This window comes from Aplysia californica, unplaced genomic scaffold (genome assembly GCF_000002075.1).
Source record: "Aplysia californica isolate F4 #8 unplaced genomic scaffold, AplCal3.0 scaffold00039, whole genome shotgun sequence".
Taxonomy (NCBI): Eukaryota; Metazoa; Mollusca; class Gastropoda; order Aplysiida; family Aplysiidae; genus Aplysia; species Aplysia californica.
The window spans coordinates 1,850,530-1,864,580 of record NW_004797309.1 but is presented as its reverse complement, the minus strand read 5'-3'; the positions used below and the strand labels follow the sequence as shown (position 1 = coordinate 1,864,580).

General features: G+C 38.9%; 1 protein-coding gene across 1 annotated transcript in view; it reads right to left on the bottom strand.

The window, feature by feature from the left end:
• The window catches only part of LOC101849276 (C-C chemokine receptor type 5), a gene marked incomplete in the record, with an annotated part of 171,886 nt that overhangs the window by 69,054 nt on the left and 88,781 nt on the right, over positions 1–14,051 (bottom strand). Inside the window, 1 exon segment of the mRNA XM_035973977.1 lies at positions 7,738–7,826.

Below are 14,051 nucleotides of genomic sequence, written 5' to 3'. Positions count from 1 at the left end.
CAGGGAAAAATCAGGGAAACGTAGCTTTTCTGAGAGCATCCGAGCAAAGGAATGAATGGAAAATCATGCTCGCCGATGTCTGTCGCAGATCTGGCACTGGATGATGATGATAACTAAATGTCACTGTTTAAAGAATACTTCTAAAACCGCAAGCGGCATACACTGTGATAGCGAACTTGCTCAAGAACAAACGCCATTCTCCTGGAAATTCCGAGCATAAGATTGTTGGGACGAGTTGTGCTATTTTGGGAAAAGCTCTCAAGTGGTCATAGAATGTTTTTTTTCTGTATTGAATGCATTTTTATACCCCAATCGACAGAAGTCATACAGGAGTTATTACATGTAGTTGAAAAGAAAGAACCGGTTCAATACTGAGAGAGGAAGCAAGTACGTACAATACCATCATTTCGTTAACCGTTGCTTCGTCAATTGACGCATTATAACTCTCAACCAACTAGCAAACGGAGTACCCGAGATAAAAAGCAATAACATTACTTTATTTCCGACAGACTGGGCAGTTAAGCTCTGCCAGAAGGTTTTATAATGGCCATGGCGTTGCAGCCTATTGTACATATACTCATTGTGTCTTCGTTCTGTTAATTCTGTTATGTAGCAATTAATCAGTTTTTCTTCTTTTTTTTTCACTTTCCAAGATCCCGTGGGAACATTATACAAATAAATAATATGTTGCAATTGGTTTTATTTACAATGAATCATCCCCTAAGGAACTAAATAACCACCTAATCTATCAGCGTAACAGTCGTTTCATAAAGATTGTAGGCCGAGGTCCATATTGTATAAATTATTTGCAGCGATGGTGCATTGGGTTTAGACGTTCCAATTTTGACGGCGTTTCAGTTTCGACGCAGCACAAATCGTTTCATCAGTTCCCAACTGCTTTTTAGAATAAACCAAACTTTTTACCGAGGAAAATGTCTGAAGCATGATTAATAAAATATCTAAAAACGCTGGTCAATCAAATAATTAATTAAACACAGCAGTCAACAAGATGCAGGCTCTTGTTTAGCAAATCAAGTTCTACACAATTATGCAAGCTGTTAGGCAATACAGCAATGACACAGTTCCATTGCGAGAAGATTCTCATAAATGACCTGTACAACGGTGGCTTTTGTGACGCTCGCCAGTATATACACGTCAAAAAGAAATAATTAAAGAATTTCTTAAAGAAATTTAGAAAACTTGAAGTTCAAATCAAATTTACTTGCTGGACAAGAATTTTAGAGCATTTTGTTACTCCTTGGAGGTGTGTTTTGATTCCGTCATCACTGTGTTGTAATTTCTTCATATAATTTGAGAATATAATAATAAGTTAATTGCCATTCATTGCTAAAATAATGGTGACAACCAAAGGTTATTGCGAAGACTATACAATTGTACTTTAGTGTTTTCTACTCGTCCAAAACACTCCACAGAAAAATAACAAGAATGTAACAAACTATTTTGGACAATCTGAGAATTAGCTGCAAGATTTCATTGCCAGTGTATAGAGAAATTAACTTTTATGTCATCAACAAAATTACTCAGTTTGTTTTATAGAATAGGTAAGTATTGTAAAATAAAAGCAAGATAGATACATTACCCAAGGGTTCATTGTTTTCTGACCTGTCACGGCTTTTACCTTTACAGAATGATCATGAATATTATACCTAAGCAACAGATAAAATGAGATCATAGAAAACGGTCCTTCTCTCCTCTATCTATATATCTATCTATCTGTCTATTTATCTATCTATCTATCTATCTATCTATCTATCTATCTATCTATCTATCTATCTATCTGCGTCCGTGCTGACGTAGGGTTTTAACCTCTCGGCTCTCTCATAAAGCGCGTGAGGTCAGTTCCCATACATTGAGTATCTCCTCTTTTGCCGTGATACGGTATCCTACAACTCAGCCCGGATAGGCCCGGACAGGTAGGATCTAATCAGCCCACCCCTAAATGATCTCAATAAGTCGATAGGGCCATATAGCATTTACAGTTACAGCCCTGTCAATCTCCTTCTGCCCCACCCCGCCCTATATTTCTCTGTCCTATACCACCCTCTCTCTCTCTCTCTCTCTCTCTCTCTCTCTCTCTCTCTCTTTCTCTCTCTCTCTCTCCCTCTCTCTGTCTCTCTGTCTGTCTGCCTGATTCTCTCTCTCTCTCTCTCTCTCTCTCTCTCTCTCTCTCTCTCTCTCTCTCTCTCTCTTTCACTCTTTCACTCTCCTACTTTCTCTCTCTTTCTCGCTTGGTACCTCCATTTCTTTTTTTTTTTTTTTTGGTGTTCACCTCTGGGGTCACTGCGTACATTCGTATGTGCGTGTGATCAATGTGCGTGTGACCCTCGGGTGCGTGTGCCGTTACTTCATAGGTTTAGCAGATATTTAAAGCCCTTTGTCGACTCCCCTTTCACTATCGGAGTTGATGCTGAATCCCCTTAGTCAATGAAATAGCCATGCATTATTAAATACAACGCGTAAAAATAGTTTTGTCCTCCCGTATGTTCTCACAGCCAATAAGAATTTCTCCCCCCCCCCGCCCCACTCCTTTCTCTTTGTCTCTTTGTCTGTTTTGTCTCTTATTGATATATCCCTTGCTGTTCATGTTTTCAAATTTCTTTTTCTGTGAGCTCGTTTTAATACATTCCCTGTATTGTCGTAAAGCCCGCTTTTCTTTTTTTAAAATAGTATACAAATAGCCTTCCTCTTTCAATCTTTCTTCTGTAGACAGTTCTTTCTACTTAAGGAACTACTTGTTGTTGTTGTTGTTTTTCTTCAAACGGAGCTAATTGTATCATCAGGAAATAAGATAACTGGATTGGCAACAAGCACGCGAATTACTCATTAAAAATAGCGTTAACGAGGCCCATTTTGCATCGTTGATTTTGCTAATTCTTGTGTTCTAACCTGCTTAAACTCGTATTTTTCTTCTGAGAACAAAACAAGAAAACGAGCAAATATAACCATGATTATCACCACTTTTTTCAAAACTCTCTCCCTCTCGTTCTCTATCCCTCGAACCCTTAATCTTTATACCTTGGCCCGGGCAGTACAGTGTAAGGTCTGCCTTTTCCAATCGGATAAATGCCGTGGGTTCAGAAGTATTTTTCGCATAGGGAGCGCTTTGCTGGATAGTGCACATCGAAATAGGTATAATTTGGCGATATGTATTATTATTACACCATCCAAAATTTAACTCAGTCAAATTACAAGCAACAAAACTAGTATGGCTTTCGTGTACGCCAGAAACAAAAATTATGCAAGGAAAATGCACTAGTCTTGTCTAAAGCTGTTATCTGCGTCTCTAGGGTCTCTGAGGTTGACTTGTAAAGATTTATTATTCACTTTGGTTGTCAGCTGCTGCTCTGGTGCACTGTTCCACAGATCGTGCTGTAAATGACTTTATGTTGTCAGCTGCTGCTCTGGTGCACTGTTCCACAGATCGTGCTGTAAATGACTTTATGTTGTCAGCTGCTGCTCTGGTGCACTGTTCCACAGATCGTGCTGTAAATGACTTTATGTTGTCAGCCCATAGTAGTCTCTGCCTTCTTACTGCCCTCATCCCTTTTCCTTGCCTTCTCGTATTTTTATCAAAAGTGCGCTGCAAATCTTATTGTGGCCAAAATATTGTAGGTTTCTTTCTTTGATTTTGTACAGAAGGCCTGGAGATGTGTTTGGTATTTGACAGACTTCTTCGTTTGTTTCTATGTCTATCCATCTGATCTTGTCCATTCTGCTATAGCACCGCATTTCAAAGGCATCGATTGAATTCTCAATATCTTTGCCTATAACAGACCATGTGTCTGATCCGTACATGAATATGGAAAAGATGTAACAGTTCAGCAGACATCGTCTGATTGGTAGTGAGATCTAGCGAGATGTAATGAACTTGCCCTTTTCACTGAGCTTATTGACTTTTGTTAAGCTTTTTTTTATTGTGAATGTGATGTTTTTTCTCAGAAGCAAGTGACTGAAACAGAGCTTACAGCACAGTAGAGGGTCAACATTTCAGATTACTTGTCGTTCAATTTTTTTTTTTTATGTTGCATCCAGGAATGGGAAAATGTTTCTTGTTGATGTCAAAATTCAAACTTTTTTAAAACATCGAGACAAAGACAGCAAAGGAAATTACTCTTTCTCTATCAGTGCTATAATAGGTACTTTTTGTTTTCAACTGCTAGCTTTATGTCTCTCTGAATTGTGAATAGGGTATTGCTTATTTTTATATTGGGGTGGGGGTGGTGGAGTGTGTCCTCATCTATTCGAATGCATAAAGTTGAACTCTCTAAATGATCACGTTACTGCACGTATTGTTAATACAACACATACGTAAAATAAATAACAAAACCCCCAACAAAGAGCCAAAGTACTTCAGAATGAAAAGGTAATAAGATACCGGCTTTAATCCATTAGATTTTAAAAACTCCCAGTGGTTAAAAACGTAGTGCTCCAGATACAGCACACTGGAGACCACTAAGTGTGATTTAGATCCTTTGATTGAACTCAAATGACCGTGGCAAACGTGACCCGGAACCCCATATCGAATTTATGCCAGCACCCCCCCCCCCCAAACCCCCACCCCCACCACCTGTTTTGACGTTCTTCCATTCATTTATTGTACAGTGTGCCACGCCTTAAAATTAGCCTACAAGAAGTAAACACTACTGAAAGTTTGGGCCACGTGCAGGAACAAAAAGTCCACCAAAAACAGCTGAGAACAGAAACAAAAAGTCCTTTGTTTCTTTCTATACTTTTCAGTACTTGTAACGCATTGCATACAACTCAGGAATTGCTACATTGATCTCAGCTTGACAAAGTTAAAATGATATCACTTTCTTGCGAAATTTAAAAACATATTTATTTAAGTTGTAATTCTATTTTTTTTTAAAACTGATCTGGACACAGGGGGTAATTTGTTATCGATACAACATTTAATACCATCGATATCTCTACTTGTCTCCCAATTCTGTAAAAGGAGAAACCCAAAGGAGACCTCTTTGGTTTCAACTCACACACATAGTCTTTTGAAGTGAGGTGAAATCAATATGTGTGACTGTACGCAGTTCACAAAACGACACAGACGTTAGCACCGTGGCAGAAATGAAATTTCACTCAGAATAAAACTATAAAACGTATATCTGAGCGAAAAGAAAAAAAAATAATAGCATTCATATTTAGCAGAAAATATATAAATTCCTTGATGCCTGTTGGCAACTTCAGTGTTTTTCATGGGGTCGAATCTACTCTCTTTGATAAGAATTGAACCAGAATGTGATGACGTTGCATTTTCTTTAATTCTGTGAGGCTGATCAGATCCTTCTTTACGCAGTCCCTGTTTAAAAGCATTTATTCCTTGATTTAGGAAACACGTGGGCCAACTGGGAAAAAATATTATACTCAAGAAGGAGCGAGACGTGCACGCCAGTTCACTGTAATATGGTCGGAGGCCATGTCCTCTGCACCTAGCAGATTTATTGATAGTATGCACCCACTCCTTAGTTTCTTGATTCTAAGTAATCTCACCTGAATTTTGTTCGGGTGGTTTTGCGAATGTTAGCATTTTCGTTATAAGATTCCGTCATATTCTCGCCCGCTCTCCCACTCCATCACTTTATTTTTTTCAAAGTACCCAAACATCAGATTTCGGTTGCAATGATCTAATGAGACTCAATCCTGTGTGGGAGTCTAAGGTGAGCATCATCAAAGTACTGACCGAGGGGTCAGTTAGTCTGGCTCTTAGCCATACCACCATGTGTGGGGGGGGGGAGATCTGTTTGTTGCGTGCTTAGTACTAGCACAAAAATCACTAGTATTTTTTAAATTTATTTTTATAACGCAGACTCGATTTTTCAGATTCAGTTATGAGTTCGATGTGCGTGATATAAACTTACTATACTTACGTGCAACATATTTATAATAGATAACATTTTGGTAGATGTTATTTTCTAGTCTTTGTTTTCTTTGTTTGCATTATATGTATTGATAAATCAATAGCTTAGATGGTTTTTATTCTCTCAGTTATCCAGTCCATTAAAAAAAAATGGTGATCCCTAGACTAAAGCATAGGCTAGAAGGGATATATTGTGGGTTTTCTTAGTGGTTTAGTTATAGTGTCTGTGTGCTCGTTGAACCAGCATATCATTTTAAATGTTACTCGGGCTCTTACAGCGAGCCAGATCAGTTTAATTCGGTAATTTTATACATAAAAACTAGCGTTTTGATACCCGCTTGATCAAAATCTTTCAAATGACCACGGATTGCTGAATGCTTTTTTATTGTGGAAGTCTCGTACATTTAAAAGGCCCTCTATGGATGAATCTCACGAACCACAGTCGTTTCTACTCTAACGGCCACCTGTCCGAGACAATCACCTGAACATGCAACCATTCCTCAAATTCCCTCATGCTATGTTCTATATCATAATGACACTGTCCAAAACGTCGATCTCTGAGAGACAGCTACTGTTCTCTTCAACAATGAGTAGCAGTATTGGAGAATTCCGACCGTACTCGCAGCTCACAACAAGTTATGGTATACACGACATCGAAAAATGTTAAAAAGAGTTACAAAGAGAAAAAAATGGGTCACACACGACATACTGGCCATGTTTAAATTATGATTTAGCTAATTTTACGAGCACGTGCAGGATTCACGGTTCCTGTAAGTGTATCCCTTGCAATGGATTCCATTCTCTTTGTAGTAATTATATTTTCTTTTTTCAACTTCTTTAGGTAATTAACTACTTTTACACCGAAACAATCCTAATAAATAAGGTTTTTTAACAATCAAAGAAATAGGTTTTTGCTGACGTAGCAAACAGAGTCCTATTAGTGTAAACTGTCTGTCTGTCTGTCTGTCTGTCTGTCTGTCTGTTAATCTGAGTCTTAGCCTGTCAGACGCTCTCCTTCAATAGTTCCGTACAAAAGTGTCAGTATGATAGTGTGTGTATGTATGTGTGTGTGTGTGTGTATGTGTGTGTGTGTGTGTGTGTGTGTGTGTGTGTGTGTGTGTGTGTGTGTGTGTGTTTGCGTAGGTATTTGGGTACATCTTTAAAAAATAAACCAGCTTTAATAACAGATGCTTTGACACTTCAATCATTTGTTGGGGAAAAAAAACAAATACAAAAAACAAAACCCCCAAACCCCTCCCCAAACCCACAACCCCAAACAAACATATGATAAACAACAACACAAACAAAACAAAACAAAAAGCAAACCCAAAAACAAAATCTAGCAAACAAAAAGACTTAATAACTCTTATCCGTGAGTCTTTCAGCTCACAGAAGGAAGAAAACGCGGATTTTAGAAATCGGCATTATAATTTGGCACCTCAGACAATGTTCATAACATGAGCGCTAAGTACACTATCCTTAATCATTTCACTGCCTAGCCAAAGACATTCACGGGCTTTTCTATGCGATTTCAGTGGAGGCTTGACAATGAAGGGGTTAATAATCTACACCTCACAAAATAAAGACACCCTTTGTCCCGAGGCTGAAGTGACATGCTTGTATTTCAATTAAGTTCAGTACACATTCAGAATTCAAGAAAGGCCGTCGACAATCCCATGTTTTTTTGTGTGGTGTTATCTTTCTGGAGACTTTGAATGTTCAAGGGTGTGAACTCTAACCGCGGTTACGTATTGGTAACAGTGCAAAGCAATTTGAACCTCCCCCCCCACCCCCTCCCCCCCCTAAAAAAAAAGAAGAAAAAAAAAGAAAACTATCAAGTTACTCACCTCAGTTAGCAAATTCCTTCTGACGTGTCTTCACCTTGATCTGGAGTTGTCAAATATGACGTAATAACAGTCCTGCATAACAGAGGAACCTGAAATTACAATGTGCAGTACTCAATAAATAACTGTATGGTTGAAAGACCACAGGGCGTCTACTAGTACAGGTGAACAATTTTGTTTAAGTTACGTAAAACACCTAACAGAATAAAGGCACACGTGCTGTTTAATAAGTAGAATGACTGGCATAATCCAGAACTGCTAAAAGCATTACTAAATACCCCCCCCCCCTCTCTCACCTTTCCCAAGAATGACAGACGCCAATAAAGATAAGGGGTCGTCTCTTAAATTGGTCTTTGAGTCGGGTTTTTGATTAGTACGTAAGAACAAACTTTGATTATTAGATATGCCACTTCAAATTTCATAACACTGTCTAGGTCACAATCCGATAGACCAGTTAACAGTTTTAGAGTCTAAGTAAGACACCCAATTCAGCGGATGTCCGCCCACACAAAACATGAAATAAGTGTACATACTGATGTGAATTTAACACACAAATCACCAACATAATAATATTAAGGGTAGAATCATAACTTAGAATTGAACTGTCAAAATTAACAACACGATTGCTAAAAGCCCAAAGACGATACTTTTGTGTAGGAAGTGCTACCCAACTTCAAATGACTATAGCTCCTCACTCAGTGTTGAACGTTTGACAGGATTATTCTTGAATAGAAAAGACATGAACATTTTATTCATCCAGCCTTGTACCTTCACAAACAAAATGTTTATAGGGTAGACTGACAAAAATGTTTTTATATATTTTTTATAAGTAAGTTAATATTACTACTTATTACATTAGTCTTATCAAGAGGCCAACACATCAGCTAACCCGTGGTATTATAGCATTCACTCACAACACTTGTTCTTTCAGTTTCAGCTTGAATTCTAGAGTTGGAACAAGTACCCTGCCTCTATCAACATCGACTGTTCACCTTATAGGCCTATTTTCGCCAGAAATAATAATGTCTATCGCTTCATTTATCCAAAGAAAAAACTTCGCAAACAATGTACTTTTAATTATATATTATATAAAGTCGCTTTTTCTTTTTATCGCTCCTGTTTTTCTTCTCACATCATTTAGTACTCAAAGGTCGTCACTAAAGGGGAACTTTTTTAAACGATTCAATAGGTACTCAATAATGACTACGTAGTCCTCTGTATAGATTAAATTAATAATGGTCGATGCCTGTGCGTAAGTTCGTCAATTTCGCTGACGACTCAAGTTTTGGGCATTCAGTCAACTCACGCCCCCCCCCTCTCTCTCTCTCTCTCTCTCTCTCTCTCTCTCTCTCTCTCTCTCTCTCTCCATTTTGATAGCGGTACCAAATTAAATCAAATGAAAAAAAACTGTGACACTCTCAGGTTAGTTGTTTACTCGATAGAATAGATACAGTATTAAACACCCGAGACTACACATTGTTTCTCCACAAATAAAACAATTAGGATATTTTTTTTAATGGTTTGCTATTTCATGTAGACCTCGTATTACAGAAGCAATCAAAAAGCAGTCAAAGGTACAACACCGTATCATTTTTTCAAATAATGTGAGCTATATTACCGATCTCAGCTTGAGACATTCTTTGTTATTTTAGGAACAGATTACACTTAAATAGAGATACAAAAAAATTGCAATTTCCACAAGTCAATACATGTCGTCATCTGCACACAAGATCGCATGTAATGGCAGCCCAAGCAGTCTGCCCTCGACCCGACCAGTTAGAGTGCACTAATCGATGGTGTGGCTCAGTATGGAGGTCCCTGGAATGAGCAAAGCCAATAGGTTGACCTTTCAAGGTTTTGGGAAGGAATTAACTGTTTAGGTCTCCACGGAGTTTCTGAGAAATTTGGCTTTATCTAATTTCTGGCTGCGTTTCCGGCCATGTGATCATATGAGCAATATTATTGTTGACATTCACAAGCTTAAGACAAAACAAATAACAAATATAAAAGCACTTGCAAAGTACATTTCACGCTAAAAGAAGCACAAAACGAACTTTTCCAGGGTAAAAAAGCATGATTAGAGGTTTCTTTGTTAAAATAATGTTTTCGAACTTCTAGCATTTCTTGTATAGAACACTAAAGAACCGTTATCGCATTCCTGTTGTCTAGATTGGTCAAAGATGTATTTAATAATATGCTCACTGAGACATCAATACAGACCATATTGTATGGATGGCTCTAGAACTTTATTGATGATATTATATTGATACCTTTAAATAGTCATATGGAGGACTTCAGCAAGGGTACGTACCACTATAAGTTGCGAGCTGTTGCTCAAACCCTACTATGATGAAACGCACCACACACACGATATACCAGTTAAGCCTAGGTACGTATCTTAGGAATCTGAGGTAAATTCAATTATTCAAGAAACAGAATCCCGTGTTACGTCTTCTTTACTACAAGTGAAGACACATATTAGAATATGAGGCAAATACAGTGTGGTATCTATTCACATTTCATGATAGACCTCTCTTCTTTCATCCCACTCTAGCAACCAGTGAAGCTCTTCACAATTCAATCTTCTTGTCAAAAAGTAAATAAAACATTGTGTCGTTTGACACCGGCAAGAGGTATGAGTATTGAAGTGGGGCAAAGAACTATTTCGACAAGTAGACGGCTGTATCGGTCTACAGTAGAGAGATTCTGTACTACCACGGATTTTTTAAATAACTTGATGCTCACATAATGCGTTCCTTTTTGGGAGTATTTCCACTATGTTAAAGTTGCAGGGGCGAATGGTTTGGATCTTGGTTTTTACTTTCAACAATGGAACTGTATTCATGATACAGTTCTCTACCGGGCTAAAAAGAAAATATGCTTCAGTCTTCCCAGGTGAAAGAAGCTACATGGCGATCAGTAGAGACGGTTAATGTGAATGGGAGGAGTGTAAGCCATACAGAATGTTATAATGGACGACTTCAAAAAGGAAAAACGTAAGAATTTGAAATAAACTGACCCAAGACGAATACAGTGAATCTTGGAAGCCTTCCACTGAGTTGAAGATAGGATTGTAAATATTCAGATATCTTTTTTAAACAATGTATTTATGAAAAGAAATGCCTGTAACTCACACGATAAACTGACACAGAAAACACCCAACCTGCTTCCAGGCTCCGAATCTATAGTTGAACAAAATAAGAATGAAACCAGTTCTCTGCTTTTAACCTCTATCCCCTGCTTATCCTTATTTTATCTTACTTTTCAATGTTTCCACTTTTGTTCCCCCACCCCCCTTTTTTTGTTTGCTTTTCACGGCAGTGTCGGTTTTATAGCCTTGACAAAACGGGAGTGGGGGAGGGGATCAATATCTCGCATCTCATACCGAAACACCAAAGTTGGGCCATATCCAAGACGGCACAAATGACTTGTCTCGGGTATTTCTTTCGTCTGATCCTTAGCTGGGAAGAGGAAGCACCTGGGCGTCTCAACTTCCGAGGTCCTCGTTACGACATGTACCACTAGGCACTTTGAAGATAGGTCGGGTCATAATGTAGGTTACGGCAAGTTGACGTGATAATGGTCTCACTTTGCTAGGAAACTTTAGATGCGATTTAACGGTTTGGAGGAAGTAAATGTCATTTCAATATCTACATCTTCTTAATACTGAGAAAAAACAAGCTAGTAAAATTTAAAAAGAAACTGAAATAGAAAATGACGTGTAGCTGCTAGACAGATAATAATAACAACTCTCAGTCATGAGTTGCATGTTTAATCCGACTACAGTTTCCTGTAATTCACAATGGGGGGATGAACAAAAGGCTGACTTATGAGAAGGCGTAATAATAACACTCTACGGATTTTGTTCTACTTTTGTTAAACTCCCAACCCCCATCCAAACGCTATTGTTTTTTTAATCCGATGTTTTCCAATCGCGTGTCTCTAGCGGAGGCAAAGATTACATAAGACGACGCTCACCAAACATAACACCTGGATCTAAACTGCACAGGAAAAGAAAGGAAAATATTAGTTTGTAGAAAGAAAGGTAATGTTTGGATGATATGTGTACATGATTTTACTTGAGCCACACTGAAAATAAACCGGTTATGCTGAAAGCAACTTTGAACCCTCATTTGTGAAAAATGAAGTTTCTCAGAATGTTATTTTCAAAAGACCGTAGGTCTTTATTTGGGGAATCTGAAGAAAATCCTCCCATCTTTACAGATTTCTTACAGCTTTTGATGGCCTAATTAGTGCCATCATGTAATGATAGCGTCCTGGATCCATGAAAGGCTGAAATGCATCCCAGAAGGTGAAATCAATTCATCTGATCAACTCGAAAGCCTCAGCGAAACATGTTTCAGGAACAGTGATCAAAAGAACATACAGTGGTTGTTTCGTCCCTCGTGTGAACATAATATAGAGACAACTCATTAAAGGTCACGCTAAGGAAGGTTCTTTCAGTTTTGTGAATAGACTTCTGTGTGCTATTTATAGACGTATTTCCCTGGCTGTTCAAACAAGTCTCTTTTTGATCATCGGGTCCCTCTGGGGTATTTCATGACATTCAGAAAGAAGCCAATTGACGAGCTAAACCAGTGAGAAAATGTTAGCATGTCCTTTGGCGAATTCTCGAACAGATCTTAAACTTTAATGTTAACATAGCTTTCATTCTCTTTCGGTATTTCTAAGTAACGATTGACTTTTTCAAGCATTTCGCTGTTTAGGACCAATGCTTATATGAGGCTTGAGAATTTAATGACATAGACTGAAATCCTGCTTATGTTGGTAGAGATTTTTTTTGCTCTGAAACACACTTTTGGCAAGTTTGCAAAACTGCAACAATGTCTCCAACGGGGTCACAATAATGAAGCACTTTCACAATACAGGTGGTTACCTTTGGTAGTCTAGGGGTTAGGCTTGGACTCGTAATCGTGAGAATGCAGACTGGGGAACTTGGAGGTTCAGCTCGGTCGGACGACGAAGGATCTTCACCCATTTGGTGCGGTCTTAAAAGAAAAAAGGACGTCAAATTCGGATGCCCCGCCCCTTACATAACATCCGTGTGTTTCACCGGGAGTTAAACCCCTAGAATCCCTTTTCACCCCACATTTTTCCTTACTTGAATTATGTCATACCCGTTTTCGACCCACATTGATTCGATTACTTATACAGGTTACTGCGATTGCCACACCGATTCCAAAATGGTTTTACGACGCGCGGAGAAAATTCATTGTTTAAAAACACACCAACAGGGAGGTGAAAGTAGGATTTCGTGCAGGATAAAAATGTATGTTAAAAGTTTGACAAATAAAGTTTCGATTAAATTCTTATAAACGCAACTTTTATAGCAAATACATCATAAATCCAAGGTAAAACTTTGCATATTGTCTATGTTCAGTCTTCCAGCCACTGACTAATGAGATAGTCAAATGAAAGTTCCAGTAAACAGTAGAGATACAGAACCGTGCGTCTAGGAATACCACCACACTCGCACATTAGAGAGAGAGAGAGTGTGTGTGTGTGTGTGTGTGTGTGTGTGTGTGTGTGTGTGTGTGTGTGTGAAAGAGAGAGAGAGAGCGAGAGAGAGAAAGAAAGAGAAGTAGAGAGAATTAAAGAGAAAGGAAGAGAGAGAGAGAGAGAGCAAGGGAGAGAGAGCGAGACTGAGAAAAGGAGAGACACAAAGAGGCACAGTGAGACACAGAGAGAAACAGAGGGACACAGAGACAGAAAGAAAGATACAGAGAGAGAAAGAGAGAGAGAGAGGGACAGAGAGACAGATAGAGGGGCTAAGAGCGACAGAGAAAGAGAAAGAGAGAGAGAGAGAGAGAGAGAGAGAGAGAGAGAGAGAGGGGGGGCAGAGAGGTTGAATTAACACCCTGGAGCAAACTGCACCAGTCTGTGCATTCAGCTCGAAGCAAAAAAGAATTCCACAGCGTGTTATTATATTTGACAAATCACGCTACTTTTCTCGTCATCCACTTCCCTGGTGAAGAGATACTTCCAAATTACCCCCGTAGCCTGTCAACTGATATTATTACACTTTTTGAGGTGACGTTTCTATGTGGAGATCTCTAGAGACCCATAAATCCACCCCTCAGCAGACAGCCAGGGGGGGCTCTCGTGGCCTAGAGGTAAGGTGTTGGCCTCTCATTCAAAGGTCCCGGGTTCGATTCCGGGTAGCGACCAAAAAATTTTCTTCTCTAAAATTGTCTCCTTTCACCTCCTTTCCTGATCTCTAGCAATGTTCTGTTGTCTGCTTTCATTTCCACTTTCTGCCCCCACCCCCTCACCTCCTTTGCCCCCTCCTCTGGGCT